Source organism: Pantherophis guttatus, chromosome 3, assembly GCF_059756535.1.
Source record: "Pantherophis guttatus breed Tessera chromosome 3, ASM5975653v1, whole genome shotgun sequence".
In the NCBI taxonomy this organism is placed as follows: Eukaryota; Metazoa; Chordata; class Lepidosauria; order Squamata; family Colubridae; genus Pantherophis; species Pantherophis guttatus.
Genome location: NC_142065.1, coordinates 163,546,666 through 163,564,537, shown reverse-complemented (window position 1 = coordinate 163,564,537; position 17,872 = coordinate 163,546,666). Strand labels below are relative to the sequence as shown.

The 17,872-nt window shown below is 35.5% G+C and overlaps 1 protein-coding gene across 2 annotated transcripts in view; it reads left to right on the top strand.

Moving 5' to 3' along the window:
• Nucleotides 1–17,872, top strand: part of MTCL1 (microtubule crosslinking factor 1) — a 101,484-nt gene that overhangs the window by 1,866 nt on the left and 81,746 nt on the right. The window lies entirely within an intron of this gene.

Genomic DNA, 17,872 nt, shown 5'->3' with positions numbered 1-17,872 from the left:
TCTGGTGCAGTTGCCTCTTGAAAAAGCAACTTTGGGACAACAGTCCTGTGCCAATCCTTTGCTTTATGGAAAATAAGGTTTGTGTGTTGAAGTCCCTACAGAGCCATGATTTGGACATGGATGCATCATTCTTCATCAATGCTTTCATCTTATTTATTCTACAGAGGAAAGACATTTGAAGCTGATAGATCCACAGTGTTTTCCTATTGCAAATATTGTATTTATTTACTTATAAATTTAGATACTCTTTCATCCAGAAATTCAGGGTGATATGCATAGAGCTCCTTCCTTCTGTTTTTCTCTACAACATTCCTGCAAAGCAGGTTGAGCTGAGAGTTGCCCAAATCGCTGGTTGTGCTTTTGTGTCTGAGGTGGATTAAAACCTGGCTTTCCCTGCTGCTATTCTGTTACTTTAATGAATAACCATCCTGACATTATTTGGTTTGGTGCAACTGAAATTGGGTCACCTCACTTTTTTTACATACAGATATGCAAACTTCTTTAAAGTGTAGCTTAAATATGTTGCATTCTGAAACAGCTTTGCACTTCCCAACTGATGCATTCCAGAGTTGTTGGATTTCCTAGTAGATGAGCTAAGAATTATTGGGGTTGAAATCTGATGTATTTGGAGATACCAGTTTGGAGAAACCTTCTTTAGAATCATGCAGATGGATAGAGAAAGACTTGGATTTTCTTTATGAAGCATTTTAATTCCAGAAAAAACACTGTAGATGAGAGTTTGAAGAAATAGAATTGTTGATGAATATATTTTTGTGGGCAAAGGAAAATGGCTTTTGAGAAGATGTGTTGTCATTCCATCTCAGTGATAGGGTTAGGCATTGGTACTTGGATTTTGCAAGGGGGATTGAGAGTATGGGATTAAGTATGGGAAATGTCAGTTTCTTCAAATCATGCTTTGAAGTGTTACAAGAGTTTAGACAGAGTTATTTAAGAAAACAGATAGCTGACTACTATACAGTTTCATGGTTTATCTTTTATGGAAAATTATATCTTTGATATTAATAAGAAAGTAACAGGAAAGAAATTGGGAACATTAGCCTATGCATGTTTACTTAAGAGAAACTGCAGTTAAACTCATTGATGTGCCTAAGATTGCCATCTAATTCAAGTTTCTTATGTACTGATTCAGTCTCAGATGATTCATAATTACATTATTTTTACGAGAAGTGAGTTATCAGTTATGCCAATATAAAGAAAACCCTTGTTTTGTTTTCAAATTGAAGTTGTATATTCCAAACTTATCTTGTATTTTACATATACAGTATTACAATTTACCCATCTTGACAAATGTATCTTTTCTTTTATGTACTCGGAGACACCAAGACAAATTCCTTGTGTGTCCAATCACTTGGCCAATAAAGAATTCTATTCTATTCCATCAGCATACAGTATAAGCAAGGCCTGTTGACGTCAGTGAAATAAAAATGAGAGCTGCATATAATTGCATTGAAGTTTTAAATTGTTGTATTTATTACTAAAGTTTTAATTATTTATTAGTATGCTTTCTTAGTCATCTTTTGCCAGGTGATTCTATATAGTAGCATAATAGAAATGACAGTTAAACGCAATACTGTACTAAGTCTCTTGGCCTTCCACAAAAGGGTCAAAAGGCTGTGTAGCTTTGTGTGGGGGACACAGGGGCCCATACAGCCATGGGGCCTATGTTAATAACTCCTAGTCTCCCCATATTGGAACTCTCTATTTTTTATAATTTTATAATGTTTTTTTGTATTTTAATTTTTTAAAACCTTAAATTGTTCAGTTTATGTTTTATTATATTAATTAAATTGTATACTGCCCAGAGCCTCTCTGAGGGAGATAGGCAGTTAAGAAGTTCGATAAATAGATAGAAAGATAGATAGATAGATAGATAGATAGATAGATAGATAGATAGATAGATAATATCTGATTTATATGGATTGGTTAAGAGGTTTGATAGAAAGAAAGAAAGAAAGAAAGAAAGAAAGAAAGAAAGAAAGAAAGAAAGAAAGAAAGAGAAAAAATTATTTCAGAAGGAAGGAAGGAAGGAGGAAGGAAGGAAGGAAGGAAGGAAGGATGGATGGATTTACATGGATTGGTTTGCAATGCCAGCCTTTTCAAATTAAAAATTAGACTGAGCGTGTTTATTTTTCATATCTATGTTACTACTTGATTATTTTAGGATTAATATAACTTTTTAAGATAATTTTAGTTTTGCTGTTTAAGAAGTATAATCATTGATCATTATATAAACTATAAAGACAAAAATAGAATCAGAAAAGTTGATTATGATGTTACAACAGCTGGGTTTGATATTCTTTATATCAAGCATTTCATAAAGCATTGTTTATGAAAGAACTGACAACTGAGAGCTGACACATAACTGAAAGACTTTCTGAATGTAGAATTGTCAACATTTTTTAAATTATACCATATAACAGCTGCTTGGCAGCAAACAGCAAAGGCTTTTCCTGCTATGGATATTAAATGATAGGAAATTTGCCTCAGCTAAACTTCTGCCTTCCAGACAGCTGATAAAGAGACAGAAATTCCAACAGAAAAAGGGTGATAATCCTGCCTCAGTGTATGTTGTTTTTTGCAAGCCTTTTTCAGTGCCTGTGTTGTTATGATATCCTATCCAGAAATAATGGGATGGGATAAATGCAGTACCTTGTGCAGTCCTCTAAAAGGGTGAAATATGTATTGTAGATCAGGAAGTTAGAAAAGCAAATTCTCAGGTTTTCTTAAAAGGAAACCCATGAAACATTTGTTTCAGGGTGCCCATGTAGACTGGTTATAGTTAGTATATTTTTGAAAAAAGATAAATGAATGGTTTTTGGCTACTGAGAAAGAAAGAAAGAAAGAAAGAAAGAAAGAAAGAAAGAAAGAAAGAAAGAAAGAAAGAAAGAGTATGGGATAGAGCCCTATATCATATGCTGATCACTACATCACAAATGATAGAAGCATAAATTGTTCAAGCTATAAAAATAAATAATCCAGGTGAAAATATGTAGCCTTTTGTTTCACAGAAAAAAATACTGTAGTTTGAGTCCTGGAATAAGTTTTGTTAAAGGTGACGGCTATGCACCGTAATGAGAGATACAACAATTATTGAACACAAATTGATTGGCAAGATGACCCAATTAGGAAGATCTTTACAAATAGAACAGATTAAACGGTTAGGATTAAGAATTCCAGAATTAAGGAGTATGTCAAGTATATGTGACTTTGTTTAGATGTACTTTGTAAACTATATATTATATAAATGAGTCTATGACTTAGTTATGCATCCTGTTAAGCCAGAGCTAGGCAACCGTGCAATAACATAAGCATATTCAGTCGGGGAATGATTAAATGTGTAGTATGACACAAATTCTACTTCTTATTTATGTACAGTGTACTGATGCAAGTAGAAAATGGCAGGGCTTTGTGTTGTTACTTCATGACACATTTTTCATCATTTTGATTAGAATAAATACCTATGGGCAACATGTAGACAAATCTACCTTAAAAGATTAAATCATGACAACTGGACCAAAATTTAATTGGAGACCATTATAAGGTTATACAATCAAAACCACTGTTTTAATGGCACAATTTGTTGATTTAAAAATGAGCACAAAAGTAAATTTTAGGTGGAGTTGATAAGCATATTCATTAGACAAAAAAGTTCCCTTTGAAAAGGACAACATTCTATCTCCCTGTACTTTTGCTGCCCCTACCTTCAAAAAGATTGTTTCCTCTAAAACAAGTCATGCTTTGTTGAATAAGCACAGTTGGCTGGTTTTAGATATATAAAGCTAAGTCATAAATTATGGTTTTTAAACCACAATGGATGATTTTGTGTGTTTTATTAAGCCTAAGCTAAAGAAACAAAGACTAAGTGCAGTATGTGAAGCCATTCTTGTGACTCCTGGGTTCATGTGTTACACTATCTTCCTTAATAATCACTAGGTTTAATGATACGTAGGAATGACCTTGACGGATGGGGTGGGGGAGGATCAGATAAGGGGGGGAGAGAGCCCACAGCTGCATAAAAAGAAAGACAAAGAAACTCAGAAAGAATCTCCCCTAACTTACCAAGCTGTAAAAAGAAACCGGGAGAGATTTATACATTCAGACTCACAAGACTCTGTTAATATAGCCTTACAATAAAATATAATTAGTTCCTGTCAGGTCTACCTGGGAAGGAGATTGGTTGAATTTTGTTAAAATTTTTTTCAATGTATAGTTTCAAATTCACTAAATGAAGCCTCAGTAAAACTTGAATATGGTAAATTAATGGAAACCAATTTAAATTAGGGATTAGGAAACTGAATCTTATTAAACCATAATTAAAATAATTATGGTATAATGTTTGAACATAATGCCAATTCAGTGGTGGGAATCTTCCCGGCTTAACAACTGGTTCTCTCTTTTAAGAGAAAGTAAAAATAAATATTTCAGAATTAGTCTTTCCAATTGTTCCTACTGTTGGCAGCGATAGGGATACTATCAGGATTTGTAGCTTACTTAAATTTCTCCACATAACAAATTATCAGGGGTGAAATCCAGCAGGTTCTAACAGGTTCTGGAGAACCGGTAATGGAAATTTTGAGCAGTTCGGAGAACCGACAAATACCACCTCTGGCTGGCTCCAGAGTGGGGTGGAAATATGGATTTTGCAGTATCCTTCCCCTGCCACGCCCACCAAGCCACGTCCACAGAACCAGTAGGGAAAAATTTTGGATTTCACCCCTACAAATTATATATTACTATTATATTCAAGTGGGACCACTGTCTTCCACATCTTCTGGTCACTGGTAGTCTCTCTCTGCTTTTAGCTAGATTAGTTAAACCACAGGAGTTTTAATCTTAAATCGAGGATGTGGACACTCTCTCAAGGAACAAGAATTTCTTCACGGACTGGATCAGCAAAGTAAAATTATAGATAATTAGCAGACACTTTCCAAAGAGTATAAGATCTGGCAGAGGGCTTAGAAATATGTGAACACTATGACAAGAATATTGCTGTTCAGAATGTGGGTTTTGAATGTGTGTTCACCAGAAAAGGATGGGGGCAGAGATGGAATAGCAACGCCAGTGTCAGTTGTAACTAATTGAAAATAAATGAAATGGATTACCATCCTAGCTGGTTCTTTCTCACTCTCAGCATTGTTTAAATGAAAATACGGCACAATATCCTAATTCAGATAACCTGCAATACAGTATTAACCTAGATATAAAGAAATAAACAATATAGCTGGGGAGTGTAAACTTTTTTTTATTTTTTAAAATGTCACGATGACAATACATGCTTACTGTACTTGTTTTTAGCTAATTAAAATTCAACCTCTCTATTTAACCAATGGTGGTGCAGTGCTTAAAGTGCAGTATTGCAGACAAACTCTGCCCATAGCATAGAATTCAGACAGGGCTCGAGGTTGACTCAGCTTTCCATCCTTCCAACGTCAGTAAAATGAGGACCCAGATTGTTGGGGGCAATATGCAAGTAAATGCTTACATTGTAAATCAATCAGAGGGTGCTGTAAAGTGCTGTAGGGTGGTATATGACAATTTGCCATGGCCAACTCACCATGGCCAACTCACCACGGCCAACTCGCTGCGGGACAACATGTGGAACCAAAGATACACTAATATCAAAGAAATGATGGAATAGAATCATTAAAGAAAGGATACAAAATGAGGGACAGAATGAAATGTAAATGGCAATTTTTTAAAAAAAAAAATATCTATTTTAAATAATTAAATAGAATTGTAAATTGTCCTGTAGTGAGTTGTCCCATGGTGAGTTGGCTGTGGTAAGTTGGCCATGGTGACTTGGTTGTAGCAAGTTGTCCCATTCCCTGGAATATAAGTCTAAATGCTGTTTCTCAGTTTTAAGTGGGAAACATACCACTGGCACTACTCTGTCTGATTTGCATATTAGTTTCATAAAAAAATCCTTAGCAGGATCTCAAAAGCTAAGCTGGGCTTGATCTGGTTAATACTTGAAGGAAAACCTGTGAAGTAGTCCTAGGGCTGCAGGGCTAAACAGGGAAGTTGAAACCATTTATGTATTTCTATCAAGAAATACCAGGGATCGTGTTCATCAAATCTCAAAGAGTTAAGCTTGACTTGAGGAAGACTTCTAGAACAAAACTTATTAATAATTTATTAATGGCCATAGGTGCAAGAATCTATGATAAATGGATAACAATATCAAAAGGGTATTGCTCATTTCTCTTAATATTAAAATATTTCATCCATATATAAAGTTACTATTTAAAATGTTCCTGGATGGTTTTTATGAGCTGGAACTTCAGCAAAGTCTGATCCTCTGGCACAGCAGTGAAGTTATGCTCAGAAAGATCTATAAATAAAAGAAGCTGAGCTGATTTGGTAACCACAAATACTGTGCCACTTGACTCGCCCCTTTATGAATATTGTATTTCAAGTCTGCATTAACAAAACCTTCTGTTTGTAGCCTCAAACTAATATAATTTATGGGAGTTCTGATGATTGAAGGCTCATGTCAGAATTGAGGCCAAACTAATGGATTATAAATAGACAAAGTTTGCAAGGAAAGGCTAAATAATAACAAAAAGGACTATGATTATATATAGAAGGTGTCTGATAGTGTCATCCTGGTCATCATTCTTATGGATACTTTACAAGGCTGGATTAGTTTATGGCCAGACAAGACATGAAACAGTAGCCTCGTCTGCTCTATTTTTATCCAGATTTAAGAGGTCCAGTGTATGCTACAAAATTAAATAAAACTAGTGGAAAAGATAAATTAACTACTTACTGTATACATGGTTACAAACATAAATATTCTTCCTTTACTTCCTTGCTGCATTATATTATTTAAAGGACTTTTGTGGGCAGTATAGCTTCTGTTCTCATTCTTCAGATAGGGAGGAAAGAGTTCAGCCTCTAACCAGTATTCACCTTTTGTTATAGAAAGTAGATAAATAGAGGGTCAGGATTATGAACAGTAAATTAAATTGCTGGGAAATATCTACATTGTGTCCAAATGGCTGTCCTCTCATGCCCTGGTCATCTCCCAATTGGACTATTGCAACATGCTCTATATGGGAATACTCTTGAAAGTAACTGGAAGCTTCAGCTGATGCAGAATGTGGCCACACGAGCCAAACTGGGTACCCAAAGAAGGGCACATATAATAGCTTTGCTCTGTGAACCACACTGAGTGCCAGTTTGCTTCTGAGTCCAATTCAGGATGTTGACCATCACCTATAAAGCTCTAAATGGCATAGGGTCAGGTTACTTACAAAACCAGATTCACCCCATCACATTGTGGAATATCCTGCCCAATCTCTTGGCCTTTAGAAATTTCATGTTATTTTTATAATTCTAAAACATTTTAAATTTATTCTGTTTTTATTGTTAATTTTATTGATTAAATTGTACACCACTCAGAACCCCTCTCTGAGGGAGATGAATGGTTAAGAAATAGGAAGAATGAATGAATGAATGAATGAATGAATGAATGAATGAATGAATGAATGAATGCTGGTGCAACCTTTTGTTTAAAGCATAGTGCATTTTATCACTTTGTATTTCTAAGTGCATCATTGTACAAGGCATTTAAATGATATTTGTTATTTGAAAGATTTGAAAGGCACTTGATTAAATAGTTTGAGATTCACTTCCTTCACTCATGACTGAGGTTTATGTTATTTTAGAATGTATAACAATCTGAGCTATTTTCAGCCAAAATGAAGTCACCAAATATTACATAGAGAAACTACATTTGTATTGTATATTGTAGAAACTTCATAGACTGATCAGGATTGACTAGACAAGTTTTTTGTAAAGAACAAAGAAATGAATATTTCATCTTCTGGCGCTATAATCTATTTTGTTGTGAGAAAGATTTAATCTCACCTAACAAACTCTTTGCAAATACTGGGGCAGTCAGCTGCTAGAGGGGAAGTTCAGGTTGGTGAACAATCCATGGGGTCTGTGTGTCTTGTTAGTCACAGCTGTGACTCTACTGAAACATTGCATTGTCCAGAGGAAGCTGAGTGGATTATTTGTATAACATAACAGTGATTGCCATCTGTAGTTCTCAATAGATCATATTAATATATAATCTGTCAGATGACTATTGGGGACCACTAAAACTATTTTAAACTGTAGGAAATCTGAAAACAAATTGACTGTAAATAATCATAACTGTTTTACATTTTAAATGCATAACATTAGAGAAGTTTTCATTGTTCTAAAAACTGTAGATCCATAATAAAGAAATAAGTATATTTTAATACAAGTATATTAGATTACTCATATATTAATTTATGATATTTCAAATAGATTAAACTCATTGGGATAAAGTATAGAATTTAGCGATAGATACCGGTAAGTTTTCTAAAGTTTTTGGTTGTTTTTTTAAACAAAATCCTGGTGAGACTATCCCTTAAGCTTAGTCTTTTGAAACCATTTAAATCACAGGAACATCTAAAATTGCCTCAGTCTAGATGTTATATGCAGTTTATAAAATTTATAAACATAAATTTATAAAACTTATAAACATGAGCAAGCAGAATTTACTTGCGGTAACAATATCTTAAATAGTCAGACCCAAGCCATATAAGGCTTTGTAGATAATAACAACTTCTTGAGTTGCAACCAGATGTAGAATATCTCTCAAAAGAGCAATACAGATAGTCGTCAACCATTTATTGAGCAACAAGTTGACTCTATAACAACACTTACAACTGCTCCCCAAAGTTATGGCCATTGTAGCGGCCCATGATCATGTGATCAGAATTTGAGTTCTTGGCAACCCACCCACACTTATGACCCACACTTATAGGACACTTCAACTCCTCCGACCTTCCTATCTCCCCCATATGTAAAACCGCATATGTAAAATCTGGCCCTTTTTTACTTTCCTACCTTTCCAATTTCTTTTCCTACCTTCTCCTACCCAAGGATTTGCTGGACCTGTCAAGGTTTGCTGTGAAGCTACCATTTATGTGGGGTGAGAATTGTGCTGCACCTGTTTAGGGGGTCTTGAGGCAGGGTCAGAAGAGGGAGTGAAGGGGTTGGTTTCTAGCATGTTTCATATGGATGCAGGCTGCAGCTTATCAAAAGCTGCCCCTTCCTGCCTTTACCCAACTTCCAATTGCAGACAGGTGTTTGAATCAGCAAAAGTTTACAACTTGAAAGTTCATTTAGTAAAGTAATAGCCATACTTTAAATGGTGCCTCTCAGCCATTGCAGCAATCCAAAGGACATTTGACATTTCAGAAACTACAGAGAAGTCTAGCAGTATAAGGATGACATGCTCCTATCATCCATGCCTCTAACAAGTTAGCAACTTCTATAGCAGAGTCATTCCTACTGCAAAAATATTTTTAAACATTTTTAAACATTTTTAAAAAGCATTATATGTAATTAGGATTACAGTGCATTTTTCTATTTCATGTTTATTTTCTCACATATTTAGTGTTAGTGTTTATGTTTAACTCAATATATATACTCTGAGTTTCATGAAATTAACTTCAAGGAAAGCAAGCTGCGTATAGAGCGTGGCAGCACTTTCAGTTGTTTTAATATTAAGCTTTTTGCTGACCATTGTTTATACATCTCTTTCTCTTATTCTGTCAAACTGCTAGACTTTTCATTTAAATAGAATAAAACTGAGTTCATAAGGGAAACAAAGCAAAGAAGCTGTCAGTTCCTGCAGTTTTACAACTACCATTTATTACTGCAAAGCTTAACATGCAGCAGCATATATATCTGATTAAATGGAATTGTAATTTATCTTTGTGATTGCAAGACTATGGACTATATCAGAGAGTAAGCTTAATTGAATTCAATGGAATTTTACGACAATATACAATAGAACTGCACCTATATGCACCAAAATATGTGAAATTTCAGACATATTTTTTATGTTATTCTCTTTCTAGTGTCAGGGACCTTAATGTCATAATGAAACATGCTTATGAGTGGAAAAAAAGCAGCTAAAGATATTTCTAAACATGGATCCTGAAAGTTAGATGCCTGCTGTAAGAATATAAATAAAAGTGACCTAATTTTACTTACAGTTTATTTGTGAAGCTAGCAACCACATGTAGTTACTGCCCAACTAATAATTTATCTTATTTTTAAATGTTTAACCCTAGTAGGCTTTAAGAATTTAAATTTGAAGCCGCTTAGCAGAGAAATATTTAATAGCTTTAAGATAATGTTTCAATAGTTTTCAACATGTTTAATTAAACACTATTTCTATAATGTTGCATATAAACAGGTAAAATGTTGTGGCTAAATTTATACACCATACTAAATAAAAAAAAACCAAATCACATTATGGACTAACATTAATGTTGGAAGAAATATCCATTTGGGTTCAGTTCCAAGTGGGAAGAAAGATACTGGAAACATGGAGGCTGATTGGAGGCTGATTGGAAAGATGGTTTAATGGTAGACAGGACCACATGAATTGAGGTCTTGGGCATTCCTGTTCCTGTGTAAGGGCAGGTATCCTGATTGGTTGTCAGACTCCCATGGGGCCATGCAGGGGTAACTTTGTAGGTTGGTTGAACCTTGCTGGGTGATGATGTAATGAAGAGGGTTTTGGGCAATTCCTATTAATCCCTGAGGGCTAATCCTATCTTTGTTGGATCTTGGGTGAGGGTATTTGCTTATGAATAGACCTAGCCATCTCTTTATCTCTTAAGTGCTGACATCTACTATGGGTTATTGAGGAGGGTGGGGACTATTAAGAGTGAGTTTGCTTCCTGCCTTAACAAAACATGTTTTCCATTTCTCATCCAGGGAAATATAATATTCTGCCTTTTTAATATTTCCTAGAATTTTTTATTCTTCTAGGAGAAGGGTGGGTGCTAACATTCTACATTAATGTGGTGAAGCAATTCCTCAAAATGTTTGGAATCTGATGTCATAATTGTAGATAACAATTGCAGAATAGACGAGAAAGAACAGAACAACACAAAATGCAAAAACCTGCAAATAGATGTAGAACAAATGTAGCAAAAGAAAGCTTTGGATGCAATCCCAAAACATCTGGAGGAGCAGCACTTAAGCATTATTGGCACTGATAAATCACTACCAGCCAAAAGGCAGCTTTATTTGGAACAGTTTACATCTTCAACAATATCTTTAACCTCATTAAACAGCAACATTTGCCTATCCCACATTCTTGGGAAGGATTTGAATAAAAATGGCAAATCCTAGCTAAACATCTAGCTGACTGTGGAGATTCTCAGTCATCCAGGTCATGGTTGTCCCAAAGGTGCTTTTTCAGGAGGCAACTGGACTTTCTTGGGGGGGGGGTTGAAAACGTTTCTTTGAAGACTACAGGAACCAGGAGCACTACTCAGGTGACCAGAGATTGCTTCCTAATGGAGTTCCTAACAAAGCTAGACTGTCATGGAGACAAGTTGTTGTGTGATAACCCAATTTCATCTTGCTTCAATCTTGTCATAGCTATAGCTCTTATCACTACTGCTCTGTTTTAAAGATACACTTGAAAAGTATGTATCCATGTATGTATGTATGCATGCATGCAAACATGCATTATTTATTTATTTCATTTAGAAACTACCCATATCCTTCACAGAGTTAGGGAGTTATGTTAGGAAGTTAGGATAGCATTTCTACTCAGTTACTGGACTATCACAATATCATTTTACTCAAAAACTTACATAAGTAAAACAATGTGCAACAAGCAGCATTCCAAAAACAAAGCTCACAAAACAATAGTTGGATTTATATAATTTGTTGTTGTTCTTAGTTGCAAAGTTGTGTCCGACCCATCGCAACCCCATGGACAACGTTCCTCCAGGCCTTCCTTTCCCAATTTTGAACCAATCAGTAGTTCCGTGTGCAGTTCTCACTGTTGCTTCTTGACCCATATATAGGTTTCTCAACAGACAAATAAGTTGGTCTAGTAGTCCCATCTCTTTAAGAACTTGCCACAACCTGCTGTGATCCATACAATCAAAGGCTTTAGCATAATCAATATAGCAGAAGTAGATGTTTTTCTAGAACTCCCTAGCTTTTTCCATGATTCAGCTTATGTTGGCAATTTGATCTCTAGCTCCTCTGCCTCTTCGAAATCCTGTCTGTACTTCTGGTAGTTCTCAATCCACATACTGCTGGAGCCTAGCTTGTAGGATTTTAAGCATAACTTTATTAGCATGTGAAATACTGTAAGTGCAATGGTGCGATTGTTTGAACATTCTTTGGCATTGCCTTTCTTTGGAATTGGAATGTAAACTGTAATGTAATAATAATATAATGTAATATACCTCCCCCCAGAGCTACGTACAATAACAGACCTCCGGATTTTTCGTCGGGCCCTAAAAACCCATTTATTTCAACTAGCTGGGCTGGCTTGAGTCAAATTTTAAACGGATTTTAAATTGGAATGTTTTAATTACGGCCAAAATTATTTAATTATTTTAAACAGATTTTAGATTTTGTATGTTTTGTATGTATGTCTTGTTTTTACTTCGGCTGTTCACCGCCCTGAGTCCTACATTGGAGAAGGGCGGTATAGAAATTTAAACAAATAAATAAATAAATAAAATAAATGTAATGTAATCCATGAAGAGGATTTATACAATACAGCATGTCAAAATCAAACTAATGGGATAGGTCAGTGTTTGAAACCAGCCTTAGAAATTTAGAAAAGCTGAGACAATAAGCTTCGTATCAATGGATTTATTATTCAATATTTATGTAAAGTGTATATCATGACCTCAAGAATAAACTGGGAAATAAACATATTATAAAGCCGCAGTGGTGCAGTGGTTAGAATGCAGTACTGCAGGCTACTTCTGCTGACTGCTGGCTGCCTGTAATTTGGCAGTTCAAATCTCACTAGGCTCAAAGTTGACTCAGCCTTCCATCCTTCCGAGGTCGATAAAATGAGGACCCAGATTGTTGGGGGCAATATGCTGACTCTGTAAACCGTTTAGAGAGGGCTGTAAAGCACTGTGAAGCGGTATATAAGTCTAAATGCTATTGCTATTATTCCAAGCAATTTATATTTATGCCTTGGCAAGAAGTTCTTGTTAACTAAGCATGTCCGAATACATACATTTAATTATTTTTTCCATTAAACAGAATTATTTCTTTTTCTAAAATAAGAGTACAAAGTAAGGGTTGCTGATGGAGTTGTCTACACCTATTCTAGAAATAAACGTTCCATGTTTAATGAATTTCTCTTGCAAGCAGCCCATATTGTATAGTGGTATGTATAAATTATTACTAACTAAAGCTTATTAGTACACTACTGTACCATCTAATTAGGACAACCCAGAATCAATATGGCACTGGTAGATTTCAGTAATATTTGCTTTCCTTACCGCCTTTCCTGTACCTCCCCTAACTTTAGGAGCAAAAGAATAGAAAAACATGCCTTCCCTTTTGTTGAGCAATAAAGCAGTAGTTTAAGCCTAGGAATTGCTAGTCAATTTGCAGATGTCTCGCAACATTTTAAAACTTAAAATAGTATATAACGCAATTAGACAACTCACAACAGCAAAGAAAATTCAGTATGGATGCTAGGATTAGAGAAAAAGGTTTAAATTTGAAGAGCAGGTGTAAATAAAGAGATAGTAAACAGTTATTCAAAATTATGATGGAACATCAGAGAAAATAGCTGAGAAAGGAATTGGGCAAAGTTTTGAACCTATTTAAAACAAAGTAAAAGAAATGCACTGATTATGTATTGTACCTAAAAACCTGTGTGTGATTACTTTTGTTTTCTAAGATACTTGAAGATTCATATTCCACAATTTGGAATGGGTTTTTAAATTTTTCTCCCTTAGTCACCTCTGCTCCCAGGGAGACTCAAAGAACAAAGATCAGCTAGCAAGTTCCTCCCTGGCTTTGTAACTTCAAGAGGAAGAAAATTGTGTTTGGCAAGAGTTTTAATCATCTGTCCCTTCAAGGTTTCTGTACTACAGGTAGAAGATATTAGGTTATGGCCAGGGGTGGATTCTACTTACCTTTACTACCGGTTTGCAATGGGGCCGCGCGCGCATGCTCTTCTGCGCATGCACAGAAGCTTCTGCACATGCGTAGAAGCGTTCTGATGACGTCGGGGTCAGTGAGTGGAACCTCCCGCCGGTTTTACTACTGGTTCTATAGAACCGGTGCGAACTGGGGGCAACCGCCGGGGGCAACCAACCATTAGTTATGGCCCCTTGTGTGTGTTTACTAATCCATCAGAAACCTCTGGCCATTTGCTTGGCTTATGCCACCTATTATAGTTTGTTTGATATTTTTTACATGTTTACTGTATTAATATAAAATCTGACCCATAAAATAACACCATGCTGTTTTCTTCTGACAGCTATTTTTAGCAAGCTTAATTTGAGCCCAATTCCAGAAAAAAATTGACATGTCTTTTTTCCCCCCAACCTTAGTTATAAGTAACGAGGCAAAATAATATTAATCCTTATCAATGTGACTCATACAGAAGACATGTTTACTAAAACGAGGGTAAACAGACTTCAGGCTTATAGGACTATTATTTGCAAGAACCTTACGGGGGGTCTTATTCTGTTTGCCAACAGAAATCTGTCTCAGATATGCTTATTTTCCTGAATCACTGCTGTTTCTTTCAAGCAGCCTATTGAATATTGTTCTATTTACTTGATCTTTCTGCATGTGCAGAAGTATCTCTTCCTGCTCAGTCTCTGAATTAGTTGATTCAACCTGCTACTGTGCTTCTGTAATGGTAGCTGGTTGTCTGACTGCTCCAGAAAGCCAGGCTCATCCTCCAGCATGTTTTTCTATTTCTGAGCCTCATCTGCAGATAACTGAAATCCCACTGGCTCCTTTTTTTACAATTCAAAGTCTGACTCATCCCAAAAGCCCATAACATATATTAAATTCTACTTTGTTAGGGTATACAGGACAGTCTAGTGTAGCGTGCCTTGCTGAAATACCCTACAGTTCAATCTTACCTTAAGTATTTTTTTTATTCATAAATATATATGCCTGTGTTTATGTATGTACATACGTGTGAGTTAGTAAAAACTAAAACAACAATGAAATAGTACTTGTTTTCAGTTTGGAAATGCTACCATATTTTCCATGGATATACTGTATATTTCTTCTGTAAAGTGAGAATTACGGTGGAATTATGGAATATAAGAAACAGGGACAGAAGAAAGCTCAACACAATGAAACATGAAATGAAATGACTACAGGTTGTTTAGATTTTGGCAAATTGAGATTGGATGGGATTAGATGTAGTCAGAAGATCTGACACTGTTTATTATTCAGGACACAGAAAAGAAAGAACATGGTTGCTTTTGTAATTAAGAAATATCTAGGAGGATCAGTTCTTGGCTACAATGCAATCAGTGACTAAATAGAATCAGAGTTTGTGGACAGTTCTTTAATAAGACAATCCACGTTTATGCTCTAATCACTGATGCAAAAGAAAAGGAGTTTGATGAGTTTGATGATCAAATTCAACTTGAAAATGCCAGAACATGGAAGCAAAATATGTTGCTTGTGATTGGAGACTGCAATGCCAAAGTTGGAAACATTGAAAGGGAAAATGTAGTTGGATTGCATGGCTCAAAAATCTGAAATAAAACAGGAGATCGACTTAATTAATTTTGGCCATTCAAATTTTTTTTCATAGTTAACACTTTCTTCAAATAACTAAAATGATACCTCTATATAAGGCCATTTGATAGAGTATATAGAAATCAATTTGGTTATACAGGTAATCCTCATTTAGTGACTGCCTCATTTAGTGACTGTTCACAGTTTAACTGATGAAAAAGTAACTTTACCCCCAATTCTCATATTTACCTCCTTCACAGGTCTTAAAAGGAAAGGAAAGTTGAAGTAAGATAATAAGCAAAGTTGCTGTTTCATTTAGTTACTGCTTTGCTTAATTATCAAGTTGATTTTATCATTTTTATTATTACTAAAAGAGATGGAAAGGCTCAGTTATAGCATCAAAGGCATGGGCGGATGCTGTCTATGGAACAGATCATGAACTGCATATGTGCAAGATCCAAATTAAAGAAATGGAAGAAAGCCAACCAGTTTCCATGATATGATTTTGAATATATACCCATCATTTTCAAAGAGAACATGAGGAATCACTTTGAAATCCTGAACCTCATTGATAAGCCAATAAATCAAACATTGTACAAATGGATCATTGCACAAATCAAGCCAGGCAATTCTCACTTGAAGCACGCATGACTGTTTAAATTATCCTACTTCAGACACATTATGCAAAGACCTAGCTCTCTGGAAAAGGCTCTAATGATGAGAAAGTTGGAAGGAAAGAGAAAGAGGATAACTAATAGTAAGGTGAATAGACTCTGTTACACTGGCTGTATGTGTACGATTGGAAGATCTAAGGATCAAGTTAGGGACAAATCTATGTGTGGCCAATAAGAGTTGACACTGACTCGATGACATATAATCAGTCAGTATTTTTCTTAGAATACTCTGAGCCAATAGTGTCAGAAATACTGACTATTAAACATACATAAGGATCCCTCGAGGTTGCATATTGACTTTGAAAATCACCTTTCTTTCTTTCTTTCTTTCTTTCTTTCTTTCTTTCTTTCTTTCTTTCTTTCTTTCTTTCTTGCATCAAGACAACAACTAGATAGAAAATACATTTAATTAATACATATAAAAGAGACATTATTAAAAATTTGATAATTTATATTCAATATTTGTGTGTGTGGAGTGGAATCTTTCCCACTCCATTCTGAGCTTCTTCCTGGCCTACTGCCAAATTATCACACAAATCGCTTTCACACCTCCTACTTCCACTTATCACCTCCCTGCTATGTTCCTTCTACTTTCTGACATCTCATATGTGGAAAAAATGTTTTGTGCAGCTTTTTCTAAACCAAGTACAAGTTTGTACACCACAGTACAAGAATACAGTGCAAAGAGTAAATTTCAAATATGTATAATAATGACATACAGTATTTAAATGTTGATATATTTCTTAGTTAAAGTACAAAACGTAGAAAGTATTATAGTATATGACATATATGCTGGAAACTTTTTCTTTCAAGTCATTTTGGACTTCTGGAGCTGCTTCCTGCACTTTTCTTGACAGCATATTTCAGAAGTGACTTGGGAGTTCTTTTCTTCCCAAGGATGAGAAAAGTAACTGCCCTAAGATCGCCCAAAGGCAGGACTAAAACTCATCATCTCCAAGTTTCTAATCTAACACTTTAACTACTGCACCAAATGTACATGTCCACAGATTATAATATAAAGTCTTAGTCACTTATAACTGCAATCAATATTTTCTAGGCATTTAATCCTTCCTCCCTCCCTCCCTTCCTTCTGGAATTTGGTATAGTAATGGAAAGAAAAATAAAAAGGAAAACATTATACAAAAAGCATTTGGATCATCCTTCTCTTTCATTTTTCCCCATTCTTTCCTTCCTCTCTGGGTGTATTCTAAACTTGATTAAATTTTAATTATTATTAATTTAAAAATTGAAATTTTGAACATGGATGTCATGCAGCCTGAAGAGATACTAATTGAACGTTTTTTTGAAGGGAGTAGAGAAATTAATTCAATCTGCTTTCACGCCCTGGGGACTCTGAGGTCTGGAGCGGGTCAGTTACTAGTTCAAGACTGATTGGCTACTGCTGTCCAGGGAAAAGCACAATCTATCTGCCTCAGCCTAATTGCAGCAGTGAAGGGTGCCTGAGGTTGCTGCAGAGCAGACTGAGAGGGAACTCCTGTCATGGTCTCCTTCTCACCCTGAGCTACAGCAACAATCTTTGCTGCTGCTGTTAAGCTGAGGCAGGGAGCTCGTGCAGGACTTCTGGCAAGTTGCAAGCCCACAGTTTTGGTGATTGGTGACTAAAT